A 17,032-nucleotide genomic window follows, 5' to 3' on the forward strand; every position below is an offset into this window, starting at 1 on the left:
AATAAGTAAATAAATGAATTAAAATAAATAAATGAACGAATAAATAAATGACTAGTAAATGAAATAATAAATAAATGAATGAATAAATTAATTAATAAATAAATGAATAAAAAATAGATAAGTAAATGAATAATTAAATGAATGAATAAATAAATGAATAAATAAATAAGTAAATAAATAAATAAATGAGTGAAGAAGGGAGTGAATGAATGGGGGAGTGAATGAATACAGGAGTAAATGAATGAAAACAAAAGTGAATGAATGAATGTATGAATAAAGGAGTGAATTAATAAATTAATAAATAAATAAATGTGTGAATGTATAACTAAATGAATGAATGAATAAATGAATGGATTAATTAATTAATGCATAAATAAATAAATTAATGAATAAATGAATGTATGAATTAATTAGTAAATTATTGAATGAATGATTGAATGAGTAAATGAATGAATGAATGAATAAATAAATAAATGATAAGAATAAGTGAATGAATAAATAAACAAATGAATAAATAAATGAGGGAATAAGTAAGTGAGTTAATGAGTAGTGAGTGAGCGAGCCTTAATCTGACCCTATGATGTGGGACTCCATAGTCTGTATTATAGGTATATTTACTTTATTCAATTTACTCTCTGAAAAATATCACAGTAGCTACTGTAAAATGAGGTAACAGAGAAATTGTACACTAATTTCATATTTTATTTACTGAAATAGAGCAATACCGTATTTTGAATTCAATAATGAATTTTGAACCGTAACTGGAATCCCACGTAGAATATGGGTGATGACGTCCTGCATTATGTCATACGAAGGCCTAGTATCCATTTGGCCCCTTATCATGGTGTCGACCCACATCTTCTCCATAAAACTCTTTTCTGATTTGATGTCCAGAAAAGGACTTACACTAAAGCCCTGTATCGTGATTTAATATCACTGAAGTTGAGAAGGAGAAGGATGAAGAGAAGAAGAAAAAGAAGAAGAACACATGTTGTGTTACTGAAATAACTGTCTAAGACATTTCAACATTAATTAAGACTGTCATAGTCATATCTTAATAATTAAACTAATTTTCTAATTTTTGCATTACTTAAGGTACATCATGACTTTTATTTTCAAAATGTAAACGAAAATGTGCAGTAGCAAAACGTTAATATGCTAATTTTAACAGAAATTCGTGATTCCGGTTTGCTACCGTAAAATTGCTTTTTGTATACAATAGGCTATATATCTTCATGGGAGGGGCATTGGCTGGGGACTGCCCCCGCACTTAGGTCTCTTGGGTGGCCCCGTTGTACTGCGCGGAATGGAATGGTGTGCATGCCCTCAGGCCCTCCGCGCTACAGATTCCCCTGCGGGCTGCCCCCAAACTCCCCTACAGCGCACAGTGTGCAGTTTTCTTAATCTAGCTGGACAAAATTAATAACTTCTCTCCTATTCAACAGACTGATTTTCGTGAAACCTCATGCAGAACTTTAAGGTAGCGTTTTTCTTTTCAGTTTAAACTCTGATTACGTGTTTGTAAGAGGAACTACCTCTTTATGAAGGTAAATTTAGACAAAATAACTTCTTTCCTATGTAACATATTTTCATGAAATTTTATACAGAACTTAAAGTTAGCGTATTTGATCTGAGTATAACCTCAGATTACGTTTGTGTAAGGGAAACTTCTCCTTTATAGCGGATGAATTTAAACAAAATTAACAACTTTTTTCTACATAATGTATTTTCATGAAACGTTATGCAGAATTTGAAGGTAGCATATTCGATTTGTATACAAACTGTGATTACATTTATGTAAGAATAACTTCCTTTTTATAGAGATCCAGTTAGACAAAAGTAGTAACAACCAATAGAATTGAATTTATTAAAAATTTAATATAAAATATGTTCCCTTTCATTAAAAATTTATTGGTGGATTTTATGCGACCAGCGAGAGCCGAAAGCTATGATGCCTGCCTTCTAAAATCCGTCACTCGCAGCGTTTGCCTATCAACTCGTATCGGTCCGAAACATAACTGTCCCTGCCGGGGAAGGTGAAGTAGGGAGTCAAGGGAAAATCTGCAGTGGCTCGGTTCAGTTATTAACTCCTAGGCCTGAAATAAATTATAAGCGAGAATATCATTAGTAGACTAACATAATCAAATAATAAAGTCAATTTTAGTTATGTCTACCTTCAGTTTTAACACATATGTCATCATTGGGATTTCTTCTATAATCTTATCTTATAGTTAGAAGTTATGAGTTTATTGCCTCATATCAAATTCTAAATATCCAGAGGGATTGCCTTGAACTCTTCTAGTAAATTTCGTAGGGGTAGTTAACTATACCTTTTCTATGTCTGGAAATTGTCGATGACGAAACAAATCCGTGTATGAGAATAAATTTGCAATTCATTGTTTATAGTCACACAAATTTTCGTATTTATTTTTCTGTCTCTGTGTGCAGGGATTTTGAAGTGTATGCTCATTACAGGAACGCAACTTGAAAAGAGGAATAAAAAGTGTAATCTGTGTTCTCTTCTTTGCAATAAAAAATTAAAATACTCTCCTTTACATTCGCTCATTCCAGAGTGTATTAAATGAAAAATTCATAGCAGATGAATGAATTGGAGTGGAGGCAGTGCAAAGGTCACCAGGATTGGTTGTCAGTGATGAGGATCGTACACGGACCTTTCTGTAAAGGATTTGTCCCTAGGGTATTTCATGGGAGTCTGGACCTACGCTTAGCTGGTGATCGTTTTTCTCCGTGCGAGCTGCATTTAGTTTTCGAATAGGTTATGTACAGCTTGCTTCATTCAGCCATCCAAGTAATCACAGCTTTTGCCCTCTGGTTATTTACATTCATTTTACTAGATGATTAAGCAGAGGAATACGCAAACAAATAAGCCAGAAACATTGTTGTTTGAATAATTTTTGATACAGTCATCACACACAAATTTGTTTGCTACTCCGCTCTTGCCATTCGTGCGGAAACTTCTGTAATTATAAAACGTTTATAGAGCACATTTTAGTTCCTTCGTTTATTTTACCGAGAGCAGCTAAAAAACGTGGCTTTTTTGCTAAAATGAGAACATTCGGTAAATAAACTTCCTATATTAAAATAACCAGGAACTCCACACAAAACAAAGTACACAATGGCAATTAGAACGGTTTGATTATTATCCAATGTATTTTGAGATAATTTTCTCACAACAACAACAACAATAATAATAATAATAATAATAATAATAATAATAATAATAATAATAATAATAATAATAAATAATAGCAGCGGCAGTAACAATGATCTTTTTCTTATAATGCAACCTCTTTTTTTCTACAGACTTAGCCTACAATCTAATTGCTGTGCAGTGAAGGGTGTACCTTTGGACCAACACTAGATTCTGTCATAATATGGTAATATATGTACTGTATATAGTAGGTTATTTATCGTCTGACTGAGATGAAGGTGATAATGCCAGTGAAATGGGTCCAGAGTCCAGCACCGAAAGTTACCCAGCATTTTCTCATTTTGGGTTGAGGGAAAACTCCGGAAAAAACCTGAACCAGGTAACTTGCCCCGACCGGGAATTAACAATTTTTTTGTTTATTTAAACATTTATTTATGTTTGATATGCGTCCGATTTTTAGGAGGTGAAATAAGTATTTTTTGGTTATACAGACCAGGTCTCGCCTATTAATAGCCAACAGGTGACGGACAATAATATTTTTACAAGGCAGACATAACGAAGTGTATGAACAAATGCCATTTCACATTTTAAACTAATACGTAAATAAATTAATTGGTAAATAATAATAATAATAATAATAATAATAATAATTATTATTATTATTATTATTATTATTATTATTATTATTATTATTATTATTATTATTATTATTTTACCGTACCGAACTCACAACCACTGATACGAAAGTCAGTCATTTTACCAGTGGGCCACATATAGCTCATAAGATTGACTAGATTTTAGACGGACGACTTTCAAGGAAGAGACACCACAGCAATACCTTGCAGTGCGTTACGTTTACACGAGTGAACCGCGCGATAGAACTTAGCATTTCTATCGACCAAGAGTCGGTCCATTCCTTTTGCCGTTAAGTGTACATAGCAATTCACATACTCAGTGGAATTTACAACTCGCACAATATAGAGCTTCTGGAAGTTGTGGATTTATCTTTGTACCTCAGTGTGTCAAATTGTCTATCTATGGCAAATTTTCTATTTGTGGCAAATTATCTATCTGTGGCGAATTGTCTATTTGTGGCGAATTGCCCCTATTACCAATTTTCTGTGGCCAATTGTCCCAGTTACCAATTTTCTGTGGTCAATTGTCCGGAACCGAAATTCATTTTGCTTCTATTGTTTTCGCAACTCCAGAGGTATGAATAGTGCGATGAAAATTGACCTATTCGTAATCTACTCGCAATAGTAAATGAATATTTATAAATCATGCAATAAACTAGAATGGTAATAAACGAAATTAACCTGCACATTAATTCTCATCAGTATCCCAACCCTGAACTTTGTAGCCCTCCAGCAAGCACGCTAGCACAGAGCTAGCATCCGAATGCTTGCGATAAATTGTCATAATCGGCTTTGTCGTACTGTATCGTGTTTGTTACATAATGACTTTTAGGTATTCATTTGATCTTATTTTCAGATTAATTTCATGATTTTGACATTAGTTATGAAATATCTTCCTTTAATACTATTCAAATAATACTGTGTTGAAAATCGTTGTGATGTGAAACGTACTCTGTAAAGACCTTCAAAAGTCGGGCCATTCTTTTTATGGGACTGTACAGTAAGTAGCTTGTACGTGAAAGCTCTGTATCCTTGTATTATGTAGGGTAATTGGGCTTTGATACAATTTGTAATCCAAATATTAGTGGCAATTAAATTATTATTATTATTATTATTATTATTATTATTATTATTATTATTATTATCCAATGCCTACCCACTTCACTTTACGTGATCCGGGTTCCGCATATTGCAGATAGATGGCAGGGCTGTGGCCCATTTTCTAGTTGCACACCACTTCGCGGGCCACGCTGTACTTAATTGTGTATCTGTGGAGAGCTATGTCTTCTTCTTGAGTGAGTGTATGTGTAAGTGTTCGTGTAAGTGTAGTGTATGGAATGAGTGGTGATGATGAGGAAGGGAGAAGGGGAAACCCGGTGCCGGCACTCCTGTCATATATCACCAAGGGGGCCGCCAGGATTAACGTCCCCGTCCGACGGACGAATCACTATCAACAGTGGCATATGCCTTCTCTTCATATGCACTGCAAAGAGATTTGCGATTTAACCAGGCATACTGGTGCATAATCTAGTGGTTAGAAGTTGTGCACCGCCATCTCTCCTAGTCTCGAGGTAGAAATTTTACATGAAAATATCTGACTCCGCCGGGAATCGAACCCGGGCCGGCTAGTCTTGAGGCAGTAACGCTATCACAGAGCTAACTCAACGAACATTATTATTATTATTATTATTATTATTAGTTTTAATTTATGCATATTAAAAAATCCTAATATCGAAATATTCGTAACTCTTTATGAATAAAAATGGGCTACCGTCTAAATCTAAATCTATAACCTATATTTTTTTTCTTATTATGGTTCCAAAGATCTACAATTTGGCACAAGCGTCAATAACACTTGGTGTTTCTACTTTGCTACTAACCTTTGTAAGTTTTAATAAAAGTGTGCCAACGTTTTGGTCTGCCTTTTCCCTGGCCTGTCTCATAGCTCACTGAATCAGTAACCTGCATCTCTGTAGTATTTTCCGACTACGAAAACAAACTTGCATGCATCATGGATAAAGTAATTCAAAGGCCGTATTGTCGAAAATAAACTCCATTTGAGTATAATGGACTGGTTATGCTAGCTTAGCTGAATCGCATGGAGGTAGGTCACGCCACTACATGGAACCCCAATTATTATGTTTACTGGATACATATCATATCACATAAAAAATCTTTACAGCGTCTATTTGCACTTTTATAAATAAACAACTTAATTTGAACAACAAAGTGCAGACTATTAGAGTTTATGGTTTTATAGACTTGTGATATAAAGAGAAAGGAAAGTAATGCAGCATACTTGCTACATCTCTTACTGAGAATTAGTCCATAACTGAATGTTCCGTTTTATATGGCATCAGTATTACATTATAGTCCAAGATGATATCGTAGAATTTGTGGTAACTTTTTTTCTGCATATTTTCTAGACTCTCGTTTGTATTTTCAATATTTCTTCGCTATCTTACCTCTGATTGAGGGATAAAGTTTCAAGACTTACTAGTTAGAAGAAAAAAATCTGAAGGAGATCGGAAATGTAGATTATAAAATAAAAAAATCAGTATAATAACATATTTCAAGCGTTCTCGCTTTGACTTAGTGGATATCGCGTGAGTACGTAGTTCGATTCCAGGCTTGGGCGAACATTTATTTCTATTCCTCGGGACTGAGTGTTTGTCCCTGTGACGTCTCTGCAGTGATTGCATTATGGTGATATGGTGGCCACCTATCAGAGACGCATGTTAGTCTAGTGCTTGTCTTCGAGCAAGCCAAAACGTTCTACTCAGCTCTGGGCATCGAGGTGAAGTCAAAGGGAAGAAAGAAACCCCTACCCTTGTCTTTTTCGCACCGTGTAAGGCACTGTGCATCAGTGGTGGATTTTAGGTGACCAGCTAGAGCCGAAAGTTCGTAAAGCTATGATATCTGCGTTATACAATCCGCCACTGAATAATGCTTACCATCCTGTATGTTCATATCGGACCAAAATATTACTGTGTCTGCCGGGGAATGTGGAGTGAGAAGTTTAGGAGTAGTTTGCAGTGATTCGATTGAGATATTAGCGCCCAGGCCTGGTTTAAATGATGTTGCAGCGCCTAAGGAAGGGATGGAATGCGTTTGAAGCATTGACTAATGGAGCGGCCTGTAGCGTCATATCATTATCTTCTCGACATCAAAATTAGACCCACATGTGTGGGTAGGGAGGAATCAGACGATAATCCTTCTGTATGCAGACCTTTCAAGTGGTTAATTAAGCATACAACCACCATGAATTAGGGATGAGATGAAATGTCTTAGGAACATCCTTAGGCATATATTGGAAAACCAGCTTTTTATGTAACAAATTTAAATGCACCATATGACTTGCCATTTCGTGAAGTACGAATATTTAGCAAGTGTCTTGGAACATTATGAAGTAAACTAGCTCAAGTCGCCATTTTATGTACTACTATTATTACTACTACCTACTACTTCTTTTTACTTTAGAAATGCAGTTAATTCAATTATAATATTTAAATAACTTGGCTGTATGTGCGTATGTTGTAATCATTTCTAACATTTTTTTTACGTAAATATGTATTTGAAGTCTATCCCATACTGGAAACTGACTGCCACCGATTGACGCTATCTGCGGGCGGGAAAAAATTTCCGCGTATTCATGAATGTTTCATACATATCTCCACCAGAGGACACCTCCCTCGCTTCATTTGTTTGGGCGGAAAAAAATAAGTTTCGATACTTTTTGAACATAGTTAGTATAATAGATATACATTTGGAAACAGGTTTCGCTTAGAACGGTGCAGTTCGAAAAGCGAATTGGCAATTGTACAAGTAAGAGACTCCTTAGAGGTGATTCAACATGTCAAATTTCGAAAATAGAATATCTCGTCTTATACCTTACATTATATTATTACATATGAAATTTATTGGCTTACCACCCTAATGCATATTTTATATCTTGTGAAAAAAAAAGATTTTTGGTCATATGATAGATTTTGTCTCTACCGACAGAATTGAATGAATAGGCCTACTAGGCACATCATGGGTAAAAATTAATTAAATGTACAGTAGTATGGACGAATATTGTATTATAAGACTTTATTTAGTTTTATACTTTAGTTCCAATTAAGCGTCAGTGTTCTATCTCTCAAAGATAAGCGTCAGTCTCCTAACTTACAAAGATGCACATCAGTCTCCTATCTCTCAAAGATGTTGTCTACATCAGTCACCTATTTTGCAACATATTCTTCCTCTATCTCCCAAAGGTATAGTCTCATATTAGTCTCCTATCTTCCAAAGATATACATCAGTCTCCAATTTTGCAACATATTCGTCCTCTATCTCCCAGAGGTATAGGCTCATATTAGTCTCCTATTAGACTGATATACATCAGTCCCCTATTATGCATCATATTCGTCCTCTATCTCCCATAGTCTCCTATCTTCCAAAGATATACATCAGTCTCCTATTTTGCAACATATTCGTCCTCTATCTCTCAAAGATAAAGGCTCATATTAGTCTCCTACCTTCCAAAGATATACATCAGTCTCCTATTTTGCAACATATTCGTCCTCTATCTCTCAAAGATATAGGCTAATATTAGTCTCCTATCTTCCAAAGATATATATCAGTCTCCTATTTTGCAACATATTCGTCCTCTATCTCTCAAAGTTATAGGCTCATATTAGTCTCCTACCTTCCAAAGATATACATCAGTCTCCTATTTTGCAACATATTCGTCCTCTATCTCTCAAAGATATAGGCTCATATTAGTCTCCTATCTTCCAAAGATATACATCAGTCACCTATTTTGCAACATATTCGTCCTCTATCTCTCAAAGATATAGGCTCATATTAGTCTCCTATCTTCCAAAGATATAGGCCTACAGCAGTCTCGTACCTCCAATGATATGAATCAGATTGAATTATGTAGAGAATTATAATTATAAATAAAAAATCTTCAGAGTGAGCTTTAGAGTGTGAGATCAATATAATTTGTTTAGATAAATTAATGTAACTGTAGCCGGTTTAGAGATAGAGTGAGAAGTGACATAAGTGTTTACATAATGTTTTGAGCAGCTACGTTGTCGATATTTGAGGTTTCTTTCCATTACTATCACAGATAATATGAGAGTACTCACCTTGTCAATAATTCACTCGCGCTAAGCGCTCATGAGGTGCGACAAGATTTTATTTACGTAATAGTTGCCTGTAAAAGTAAATCCATGGCGCGATAGCCCTGAAGGACCAAGAGCGACCAGCCGATTGCTGACCTCACGTCCACATGCCTAAGCAGAGGTGGACGATCATCCAACCAGAATGAAGGTATCGTGTGGTTAGCACGATGCTCCTCCCAGCCGTTATAGCTGGTTTGCGAAACCGGATTTTCGCTACCTATCGTAGCTCCCTAAGTGCATCACGATGCTGGGTGGGCACCAGTACCATACAATGGCCGAAATTTCATGAGGAAATTTCTACTTCCATGAGGACTCGAACCAGTTCGCATTCCGTAACTCGAGTCCTAGGCAAGATGCCTTAGACCGCTACGCCACGGTGCGGGACAATAGTTGCCTGTAAATGGTTAAAATTCTATAAATTTTTACACTCCATTTATCCATTGGTACATCAGTGAAATAGCACGAACTTCATGAAAAATATAATAGCCATTTATTTGCCTCTTTACCACTGATATTGTTATAACAATTAATATAGCCTATTCTTAGGTATAGAGAGCATAGACGAAATACATTTTGATATTAACCGCACTAACCCGTTAAAGATAAAAGTTTTGCGTATCCAGTACAAGTGTCTTCTAATAATAGTCAACAGAGACCATAATAGGCCTATTAGGCCTATATATCCGAATAGGAAGCAATCGTCACCACATTATATTGTATATACTACAGTGACAACATATTGGCCTCTCTTGTCTTTCCATTTTGTTATTGCTTTATAAACATCTAGTGGCTTGTGCAGCAAATGCTGCAAACTAAGTTCGTTAGACGTTCAAATAAAAATGTTTCAGATTTATTTTCAGTGAAGGATACTTGACATTTTGATAGTTATTTGCTTCCATAATAATGAAACATACTCCCTCTGAATGGGTTTTTAGGCCGCATACTTTTTTGAACCTATCCACCTTCAGTTCTTGAGTTTCAACGCGGAAACGCAAGTATCAATGTCAGGACGATAACAATAACTATTTCAGGTCATTGTGGATTGTAGGCGAAAGTTAAAAAAAATGTCAAGTTTGGTAAGTTTTCGAAGAATAGCATTTTAGTATAGCTGCTTCATGTAGAACTTGAAATGTAGAGCGTAAAATTATTTTATCCTGGTAAGAGATCATGCTGAAATGATCTGGAGACTACAAAATTTTCTAGGCCTCTTATTTTATTAGTTAGTAATACCTTTTGGTATTTCCTTAGGTACTGTATTTTTTGCGCTCTCTCGAGCCAATACTGAAGACAATGACACATATCAATATCTACACTACACCGCCATTAAGTATATGAAAAAGACCCAACCCCACTTGATTAAGAACTATAAAAATATTTGATTTTTAATAACAATATTATTATATTACGTAAGTTTTGTAGTTATATATAGCCGCCACTCACTAAATTATAGAAATGAAGATCTAAATTAAGATATTCTCTACATTTACTTACATAACCTCAAAACGTTTCACTTTCATGTCATCAATATAGCATTAATATTATGTATAATTAATGAAAAATACACGCATCATGACATTAACTATAATAATATGTAATTTCTAAAATGGTAATAATGTCAGCAAACCACCTCAAGTTTCGTAGATTTGAATATCGAATACACAGCTGTACTCACAAAATTATACACTGCAGAATCAGACCTGTAAATTATTTTTAGTAAGTCGTGAAGTTTTTAATAACAAATTGAATTTGAGCTCTAAATATGTCGGCAATCCTGCAGGTCATGGCCTTCGTGTAATAGCCTATTGTTTATTGTAGTGTGTGTTTTGTTTTGTTCTGAAATTCAATCAAGTCGGCCGTGATTCAATAAAATTAGTTCTCAAAACTGACAACAGATGGATTTTGGAAAATAGGAAAATTGACGTTTCACTGAAAACTACTATTTTTCCGAAAAACTTTGAATGCCAGGCATGAAAATGAGGGGGTCACTCATTAAAATCCGTTCAGCCGTTTTCCCGTAATTTGCATTACCAGCTCAAATTATATATATAGATGGCAGTCTGATCTGAAATCTGAACCTAATCCTTTCTTACCGACTACGTAGATATCTGAGTGTTCCTGTAGTGTCTTTCTTTGATATAAAACACATGATATGAAATTACACTATGTTGCTCTCAAGTTTTACAGAACTATAATGTTTACACATATTTTATCATGATTTTGGGAGCGTTATCAAGTATATATACTAAAAGCCGAAAGAGCATCGACAACTCTATGCTTGTTTTATCTCAGTCCCTTGGGGATCGCAGCTGAGTGGAATGTGTTGCAGTCTTCCAGCAGCTGTGTAATTATCAGAAACGCTGATGCGCGTTATAGGAAAACACCTGAGGGTGTCACAGAAATTAGCACTCATGTAGGGGGGAGTGTATGATCGTGACTGAATTTAATCTATCCAGTTATCTAAGTACCTACGTACTAGAATATTGCATCAGTGTGGATATCAAGCCAGGAGCCATTGGTAATTCCAAAGTTGCAAGTCATAAGATATTGGAATTTGAGATAAAAAATCTGCTCTGGGTCCCTAGTATCAGATATTAATATGTCTTACGTAAACCGTGGATGTGTAACACTAAAATTATAATAATCTGAATAGCTCGTCGCTAGGGACTGTAAAATAATATACAAGTTAATATTAAATACTCATTAAAAACAGATATTGACGTAAATGGCTCTGTCGTTTCTCATTTGAACTGACCAGTCACACAATAATAATAATAATAATAATAATAATAATAATAATAATAATAATAATAATAATAATAATAATAGGTAATAAAATTCCTCACAATATTATGACCTAATATTTCTTGTGTTCTTGTTTTAGTTCCATGCCAATCTTCTTATATATTGAAAGGTGCGGATCTTAAAGTAAGTTAACAAAATACGCATACTACAAACAAATTAACATAAATATATAATATTGCATTTTTATAGCCAATAGTTTTTTTGCACGATTATGTTGTACGAAATGGAACTATAAAAATTGGAGATTTATCTTTCGAAGAGGTGGAAAAATTCAAATATCTTGAAGCAGCAGTAACAAATATAAATGACACTCGGGAGGAAATTAAACGCAGAATAAATATGGGAAATGCCTGTTATTATTCGGGTTATATTTGTTACTGTTGCTCCAAGATATTTGAATTCTTTCAATAATAATAATAATAATAATAATAATAATAATAATAATAATAATATAATAATAATAATAATAATAATAATAATAATAATAGCCTAATAATAACAATAATAATAAAATTCCTCACAATATTATGATCTAATATTTCTTGTGTTCTTCTTTTAGTTCCATGCCAATCTTCTTATATATTGAAAAGTGCGGATCTTAAAGTAAGTTAGCAAAATACGCATACTACAAACAAATTAACATAAATATATAATACTGCATTTTTATAGCCAATAGTTTTTTTTGCACGATTATGTTGTACGAAATGGAACTATAAAAATTGGAGATTTATCTTTCGAAGAGGTGGAAAAATTAAAATATCTTGGAGCAACAGTAACAAATATAAATAACACTCAGGAGGAAATTAAACGCAGAATAAATATGGGAAATGACTGTTATTATTCGGTTTCTATTTGTTACTGTTGCTCCAAGATATTTGAATTCTTTCAATAATAATAAATAATAATAATAATAATAATAATAATAATAATAATAATAATAATATAATAATATAATAATTTAATAATAATAGCCTAATAATAATAATAATAAAATTCCTCACAATATTATGATCTAATATTTCTTGTGTTCTTCTTTTAGTTCCATGCCAATCTTCTTATATATTGAAAGGTGCGGATCTTAAAGTAAGTTAGCAAAATACGCATACTACAAACAAATTAACGTAAATATATAATACTGCATTTTTATAGCCAATAGTTTTTTTTTTTTGCACGATTATGTTGTACGAAATGGAACTATAAAAATTGGAGATGTATCTTTCGAAGAGGTGGAAAAATTCAAATATCTTGCAGCAACAGTAACAAATATAAATAACACTCGGGAGGAAATTAAACGCAGAATAAATATGGGAAATGCCTGTTATTATTCGGTTTATATTTGTTACTGCTGCTCCAAGATATTTGAATTCTTTCAATAATAAGGATAAAACATAATAATAATAATAATAATAATAATAATAATAATAATAATAATAATAATAATAATAATAATATTTTTAGAGTTTCCGAGTTTATGAGTGATTGTCATAACTACCTCTCTTCTCCCCGACAGAGAGCAGTAACTTCTAGCATTTATTGCACTACTTACCAAATAGATGATTGGGGAACCCACCAGAATAGCTCAGGAGGTAGCGCGTTCGCCTGCTGTTTGGAGTTGCGCTCGGAAGTGGTTCGATTTCCTCTAGGGCTAAGTACCTGATTAAGTTTTCCCAACTGTAAAATGAATGTCAGGTAATTCATGGCTCATTCTCGGCCTCATCTCACGAAATCCTATCTCGCTATCACAAATTCCATCGACGTTAAATAACCCAGTAATTTATACAGTGTCGTTAAATAAGACTTAAAAATAAAGATTTCTGATCTGTGGCGGAAAGTAGGTCATGCTCTTTGCAAGTCTTACTATCCCGACAATGAACTGCAGTGACTTGGATAAGCAATAAAATTTCATGTCAGGATAGCAGGTTTTGGGACGAAACCCCCGGACCTCGCGAATACATCACTGTGCTTATTATTATTATTACTATTACTAGCCGTACCCGTGCGCTCCGCTGCACCCGTTAGAAATAAATATAAAGTAATTACATAATTAAAATACGACATTTGATCCAGGGAACATTCGTGTTTGATAGAAGGATAAATCGTTTAATATGTTACTTAATTTAAATTGCATCCAAATAATTAAAATGCGATCATTTTGGTCCAGAGACACTTATTTGGTGCAATGACAATTCCTTTAACATGTTTCTTAATTTTTATTACATGCAACCATAGTTTAATGAAGATTGACATCATTTAGATTTAATGTGTATATTTTATTTTACTTGTTATAGATTTCCATTGAATTATGGTAATAACTTAATTTTAACCCTTGTTTTCTACGTATTCAGTAAATGGCGCTTGGCCCACTATGGTTCTGAACCCTTCAAATAAAATTAATTATAATATATAATATTACATATTATATTATAATATATTATATTATATTATATTATATTATATTATATTATATTATATTATATTATATTATATTATATTATATTATATTATATTATATTATATTATATTATATTATATCAGAAGTTACTGTAATAACATTATGGCATTATGTCCATCTAGAGAAACTACACTTTCCAATGGTGAAATAATAATTAATTATACAAATCGGTTAATTTAGCTTCCGATATTACTTCATACAAACACGGAAACATTCTCCGTAGGCTATCTTTCATAGCTTTCGATTGTTGCTGTCCAAGGCCCCTTATAGACGAAGTCATTTGTTTTTTAATTCATTACACCGCTTTAGATGGCAGTTATTTTAATTTTAAAACTCATTTATCTCATTAAATATCTGTCCTATCAAAATTTTTCAAGGAATAAAACTTATCGCAAATTATTTTTAAAGAATCTTTTGTTATGTAACATTGTTCACAAAAATCAATAATAAGCGAGATATTTCGATTTATTTAATTCAGGCCCCCTTATAACCCCCCTTTTAAATATTGTATTTTGAATGCCATATAGCCTAAAATCTAAGTTACAACGAATTTAATTTATATTCCAATTTTCATCGAAATCCGTTCATCCATTATCGTGTGAAAAGGTAACAAACATACAGACAGACAGACAGACATACGAACAAAAATTTCAAAAACGCGATTTTCGATTTCAGGGTGGTTGATTATATATGTTAGGACCAATTATTTTTGGAAAATCGAAAATAACCAGAAAAATTTCGGCTACAGATTTATTATTAGTATTATTATTATTATTATTATTATTATTATTATTATTATTATTGTATACTTGACATCGTTGATGTTGTTATGTGTTATCGTCGAACGGTTTTGCTCAGCTGTGGTGCATGGTAACTAATAACAAGACATCCATTTCTTAAGTTTTATATTTCATAACATATCTCTTGTCCAACTGTAAGCATTGTTCCTAAACGTAAACTAAATGTCTTATCTTTCTTATTTATTTGATTTCCTAGAGACCCGGTGCGGTTTCTTCATAGATATCATCATTAACAAATGGCAAAGCTGCACGAAGACGTCCTGCGTGCGGCATCAAGATGCAAACATGGCTCGTATTTTAAAAATCACGAAGTTAAAGCTTATAACACGATGAAGCAAATGATTAGGGCTTAAAGTGGCAACATTTAGAATGTTTTTGTCTATTAAATGTCATTATTTCCGATTGTATGTGTTATGAAGTTTAAAAATACTGTACTTATAGCGATAAATATATGGCGTCTATTATTATAGTTCCAGTTTAAGCATATCTGACTACAGAAGGCAAATATCAGAGCTGGTTTCTTTGCCAAAGGTGACTTCAGTCATAGCTAAGTGAGCAGATTACATCCTACTAGGATGCCGGACTTCATTTCTCAGCATATCATTAAGATTTTCGAAGGAAAATAAATGATACCGATCATAGTTTTTATCTTCTTACAAATGTTTAATAAGACTACAGTTAAAAAAGGGGTTCATTGAGTAAAATAACTTATTAAAACTTATGAAAATGGTAGTACATTTCCAATTTCTATAGCTCTCCTTTCATAATATATTTTTCTTTATTTCTTAAGATAACTTTTGCTTAATAACAATATCTCCCTTTACTATAGATGTTAACGGTATGTAGTCACTTCGCTTTTCGCTTACAATAATAAGTCTTACTACAGGGCCTGGGTTGTGAATTCCAGGATCTTTTTGTCTGCATGTGTGTAGGCTATGTGTTGTTTACAAACTTATGTTAGGTTAGGTTGGGTTAGGTTAGCCCTTTCTTACCTATAGATACCATATGGCAATAATTAACTTTATAGCATTTATATACTTGTGTGTTACATATGAAGGTAAATTTTGCTGGATAACTTCTATTTCAATACATTTTCATCAATATAGTTTTGTTTCAAATGTTGCCACTCACGTAACTTGGTCACTGAATTGGTCCTAATACAGCTATTTGTTTCAACATGGATTGCTTGTAAATTTAATTTGGGTTAGAAAGGGTTAGGTTAGGGTGGCTAGGGGCGGGTTAGGGACGACCCTTTGTTCGTCGGCATACTGAGGCCTATTGTGTACCCGAATTTTATAAACTGAATGAGGATGAGGATATACCAGCCCACCGCCGCATGTGATCCTCCTCCGCTCCAAGTTCATACCGCCAAGGTGACTAAGCAACACAGGACTATTCCAACAGTCCTTCCAAGGTGTCGAAGCGCCCTTGGAAATGTTCTTAGGGAATGGATCCTGGCAGAGGTATTGCGGAACTCTGGGAACCCAGGGACGGTTGCGGAGAGAGCGCCCCCCTCCCAACGTAAGCAGGCGAAGAAATGCGTCTTGGTCAGATTATGTCTATGGAATGAGATGAAGTTGATGTATTATATGATATCTAAATTATTTATCTACACGGGAGGGGAAGGCAAATGGACCGTGGCAATGAAACTCCAACCCGGCATTTGCATAAGTAACTGTGGAAAACCACGGAAAACCCACAGTCGCGTTGGTCGATCCAAATGCAGAATGCGAGTCTCATGCGCAACGCATGAGTCACCTCGCTCGGTTACAAACCCATGTTACTTGGCTTGATTTTACGAGTACTGGACTTGGGACTGGTTCAATTAATAATCAATAATCAATCAATAATCTTTAAGGGGTGAGCTAAAGTTTTTCTGTTTACATTATATTTTATGTTATAATTATTAGCAAAATAAATAAATAAATAAATAAATAATGTAAATATGTATTTGTATTTAGCTTTATATACTGTATTGCTCAAATTGTAAAATTTATTGT

Source organism: Periplaneta americana, chromosome 9 (assembly GCF_040183065.1).
Source record: "Periplaneta americana isolate PAMFEO1 chromosome 9, P.americana_PAMFEO1_priV1, whole genome shotgun sequence".
Lineage (NCBI taxonomy): Eukaryota > Metazoa > Arthropoda > Insecta > Blattodea > Blattidae > Periplaneta > Periplaneta americana.